Source organism: Corvus brachyrhynchos, unplaced genomic scaffold (assembly GCF_000691975.1).
Source record: "Corvus brachyrhynchos isolate BGI_N302 unplaced genomic scaffold, ASM69197v1 scaffold66, whole genome shotgun sequence".
NCBI lineage: Eukaryota > Metazoa > Chordata > Aves > Passeriformes > Corvidae > Corvus > Corvus brachyrhynchos.
In genome coordinates, this window is record NW_008238440.1 from 17,327 (window position 1) to 22,242 (window position 4,916).

A 4,916-nucleotide genomic window follows, 5' to 3' on the forward strand; every position below is an offset into this window, starting at 1 on the left:
GCTCCGGATCCCGGTGACCTCCGGCAGCAGCGCAGCCACTCTGCTGGCTCTGAGTCACTGCCCGCACTGGGAGCGCTGGGAGCTGTAGTTCTGCCCAGGCTGCTGGCACGCAGCTCCCGGCTTGGATTCACTTCTGGAGATTGTTCCTGCTCGCTTCTTTCTCTCTTTTCCCCTCTTTCTTTCCTTCCTTTCTTTCCTTCTTTCCTTCCTTTCTTTCTTCTTCCTTTCCTTCCTTCTAGCTTCTCTGGGGTTTGTCTCCACAGCATGGGAGCGCTGTTTAAAGTTAAGGACCATTCGTCCTCGAAGAGGAAAAGATGCCAGAAGCTCTATCTATCCAAAGGCTGGAGCCACTCAGTATCCCAGCACCCAAATACCCGCGGCTGGATTTGCCAGCGAATAGCTCTGATCAGAGCGCACCCTGTGCCAAGGCACGTCAGAATAATGACAAATCATTTTCATTCCTTTTTAAGCGAACAAACAGATTCCTCTCGAGTACTGAAAACATTATTCTGGGTTGGAGCCCACCTGACTATATTTAGCACAAAGAGAATTTTATAAACATACGAAAAGTAAATGTTTTCAGGGCGGCCTGTTGCTTTTTGGTGATGAATTGAGCCGTTCTAATCGAGAACTCACGTCATGCAATTTGAGAGCGTAGCTTGTAAAAATAATAAACAGAATATCCAGGGAAATAGTACTCTTGTTACCAGAGTTACTTACAAGTTTAGGTTTAATTGTGCTTGACTGCTATTTTTATGCTTCCTGAAGCAGAGCAAGCCCAGTCTTTATCAATCCACCAGGCTAATTGGATTAATGGACAAAACACATCTTCCCTTAATAAGATAAAGGATTGAAATATAATCTCTAAAGGAAGTATCCACCCTGCTGTTAAAACAAACTAACAGATTTATTGACCCTACCTGCCCCCAGATATGGATCTTGCAAGAAGAGCTGGCTTTAGACGGAAGCAGCCGGAGGAGATACTTCGGGCATTAAATCTCGGGACAGCCTCTCCAGCTCGTTCTGCCCACAGCAGCCAGGTGGTTGGTAAGGGAGGATTAAAAGCCAGAGCACCACACTGCAGTGTAGACACCCCTCTGAAGGCAGGGCAGTGCTCTGGCCTCTTGTTCTTACATGCAGCTGAAAACCCTCATGGATTGGATTAGCCCAGTCATGGCCACCTGGCCTGTGTGCCACGGGAAGATGGAGAAAATGAGATGAGAGCCTGCACTTGTGCTGCTGTCTGAGCCATGGGAAGCCAGGCAGTCTGTGAGAGATTCCTTGTGCCTTCTCCGAGGGGTCACACGTTAACTGCCCTGTTAAATGTTTCTGCAGCATGTAAGCAAGGGGGATGCTTTTGAAACAGACGCTTTCTTGTCACTTACTCAATTATTTAATTCAAGAACCACAAATACCAGCTGTTGGTTTGGCACCTGAGTTGTTTCTTCGTAAGTATTTTTGGGCTCTGAGTTGAGCGAGCTGCATCTGTGAACTGTTTATTTTAGTCCCTTGCAGCCATCGTACCCCATCCTGGGAGCAATCCTGGGAGTGAACTGAGAGCCTGGACACACAAATGTGTCTCTGACAGCTTTCTGTATCTTAATAATTTGAGCTTTGGCAGGGCCGCAGAGGAAGTGAATCCCAGAAACTCTCCTGATGCAGTAAGAGCAAGGCAAAGAGGACACAAGCAGTAAGAACAAATACTTGTCATCTCTTACATGGACAAGATTAAGGTAAATCTTTGGTCCTGTGTTGCTAAAATAATAATTTTTTTTAATCTGGGCTTGTAAAATACTCATATTGAAATTAAGAGTCAGTAAAAGATTTTTCCAAGCCATAAAAGTGGCTGGGGAAAGTAAAAATGTAAATCTAGGCTAATAATGGTTATAGTACTGATCTTGCTGCTTCTTTTCTGTTTTGTGTCCTTCTAGATGCCCCCAATAAGCAGAAATGAGCATTAGAATTGCTAGCAGCTGGCCCTTGTAAGACTGTTAATGGCCTTAAATACATGAAGCCAGCAAATTCACATTGACAACTTGTGGTCAAGCCACACAAAACTTCTTGGAAGGAAAAAAAAATTCCTTTTTTTAGGACAAGCCTGGGGAAAGACAAACCGCCTCTTTAAAGAGAAAGCTAATGAGTAGCCTTCCCCCTATCATTAAGCTTTAGATGCAAACTAACCAAATCTGGCTTTTCTCCAAAGTTAGAATCATGAGTATTATGTATATGATGGACTCCTACAGTTTCTCACACTGAGGGTGGGGACCTTGAAGTAAAGAAACTGCCTAATTTGTTCTGCTGATTCCATCCTGGACGGGTGTAGGGGGGAGACACTGTGACTTGTGAGAGGAAAAGGTTCCAAGAGGACAGCGAGCATGACCAAGGACTTGGCCACTGCAAGGAACTAGGTAGGCTCTGACTGCAGCCTGCATGAGGGATGGGTACGGGGTGCCTCACCCCACCCATGAGCCTCATTAATCAAATCTAACGAGCTGGAGCCTTCAGCCCCATGCTGATCAGCTTGTTGGTGTTCCCCACTGCCTGCCTTACTTCCTAAGGATATCTGGTAGTGCAAAAGAGGATGAGAAAGCAGCAGATCTTGCTTGAAAAAATCTGAATGCGCTTCTACAGCGTGTGGGGTTTTGTCAAATCTCCAGAAGCTGCTGTTAAACCTCTGGCTAGATGTTATGGACTCTTTGGATAACGGGGCTTTAACTGGATGCCTCAGCTAGAAGCTTGGATATCACTCTAGTATTTCCTGCTAGTTGTAGGAGTTGTATTTCTGTTGGAAGGCGACCAAAATGAGAGGAAAGGAAGGCTTATTTTTTTGACGGATAGTTCCACTAAAAGTTGGCCTTCTTCCTGCTCTGGCGCAGCAGCACTCGCAGTGCTGGCTGTGCCGCCAGCTGTGGGGACACATCTGCGTCCACAGCTGGACAAGAAATGACTACATTCACCTCACGTCATTGTTTGTTTCTCCTGTGAGACACTTTCCATCTCAGCAGCCCCCCAAAATGGGACAGAACACCCGCAGCTCGCTCTTCTCAAGGCACTGCTGGGTGAGTGGGAGCTGAGGTGAGGGTCTGGGTACAGGGAAAAATCTCAGCTGTGGGTCACGCTGCAGCCCGCAGTCCCCCCTTCTGACCGAGGTGGTTTTAAGGCAGTTCAGTCACCCTGCTGAAGAATGTGTTAGAGGGGGATTTTGCCCTCCTGTGGTGCCTTTGCCCAGCTGTTTTTGTTGTGAAAGATTTCCAGCTGGCAGTGACCAAAAATGTGTGCCTTTAAAGGGCACCTTTGAAGGCTGGTTATGCTAGTGAGGAGGTGATCCTTTACCTGAAACCCACATCTAGAGAGAAAGGGAAAAATGCTTAGGAATGTCCCTGATTCCAACTTAATTGCTGGAATGAACAAATAACCGGTTTATTTATGAAATCCTAGAAAACAATGAGCAGTCAGCACCAATCTCTCAGAGCAAGACTCATCCAAGCAGCGTTTTAATGTCTTTAATAGTTGGGTGGGCCAGAGAGGGGTGAGAGCTGATAATGGTTGGTGATACAGCCTTTGCTACTGCCTTGGAAGCTGCTTTTGGGACCAGCCAGGTTTAGATGGAAGCCCTGGAAGGGGGGGGGAGGCTGCTTCAGCAGCTGCACTTGATGAAGGCACCATCAGTGTGGAAATGTCTTCACCTGGGCTGGTAGGACAAGGTGAGTGGGGAGTGTCAGCTGGGGGAGTGATCCTGATCCCTCCCCATCCCCTCCTGGGTGTGGAACCTTGGCTGCCGTGCGGGGCCCCAGCCTGGGCTCTGCCAGGGGAAACAGACGCTGCCGGAGGTGGGAGTTAGAATCACAGAATATCCAGAGCTGGAAGGGACTCACCAGGTCACCAACTCCAACCCCTGGCCCTGCCTGGGACACCCCAACAATCCCATCCTGTGCCTGAGAGCGCTGAGAATGGTGTAGCAGGGACCTTCCTAGGCTGGGCTTGAGAATCTCAGAGGTGTTTTCCAGTGATGTCTGTGTAACTTAGGTCAAAGTAACAAAGTGGTTATACAGCTTGGGTTATAACATATCTATATAACCTTAATATCAATATAACCTAAACCATGACTTTTTGTCTATATAACCTGAAGAATATCAATATAACCTGAAGCATAGCCTTCTATACTTATATAGCCTGAATCATAACTGAATTCTATACCTGTATAACCTGATGGTTATATAACCTGAATCATAACTTCTGATACCCATATAACCTGATATGAATAACTTTTTATACAAGGACTAGTATATAGTTAACTAGTTGCTTATATGCAGAATAGAGAAAAAGAAAACAAAAACAAAACAAAACAAACTTACCAGGTGTATAGTTTTAGAGCTAGATAAGTGTAGTACTAGTGAGAAATTGGCAAGCCAAAGCCAATTAGCCACAAAACAAAGAATTTAGGCCGGTTAAGACCAGATGGCCCGAAGAGCACCGTGACTGCGCATGCCCCGAAGACAAAGCTGAAAAGTTCAAGTGCAAAGAAGACTTTGGAATCCTTCATCAAAGACTCTCAAAGACCCCCGAACTGGGGAAGTGCATGAGCAGTGCAAAGAATTATCTAATAACCATGGGCTCATGCTATGTAAATTAGTTCTGGCGCATACGTGACGATGCTGTAACGACAGAGCAAGATTAAGCAAAATTTACTGTATAAATACACCACTACACTTGACAAAGGCGGATGAGTTAGGAGGAAAAAATCCCCCTCACCACCAGCGCTGCAATAAACAAATACCTGCTCTACAGGCATCGGTCTGTGGGGATTTATGTCCAGCCTATTTTTCGGGCATCACCAGCCTAACTGATTCGGCGATGCTGGGCCCAGGTGCGGGGCCGGCAGGGCTGCAGGGCGGCGTCCCGGCGTTTTAGGCCTT

General features: G+C 46.5%; 1 protein-coding gene across 1 annotated transcript in view; it reads right to left on the bottom strand.

Moving 5' to 3' along the window:
• The window catches only part of NUDT13 (nudix hydrolase 13), a 12,578-nt gene extending 7,668 nt beyond the window's left edge, over positions 1 to 4,910 (bottom strand). The window contains exon 1 of the mRNA XM_008635470.2: positions 4,778 to 4,910. The gene's annotated coding sequence lies outside the window, so the exon portion shown is untranslated. The remainder of the gene's footprint in view (positions 1 to 4,777) is intronic.
• Between the last annotated feature and the right edge of the window lie 6 nt (positions 4,911 to 4,916).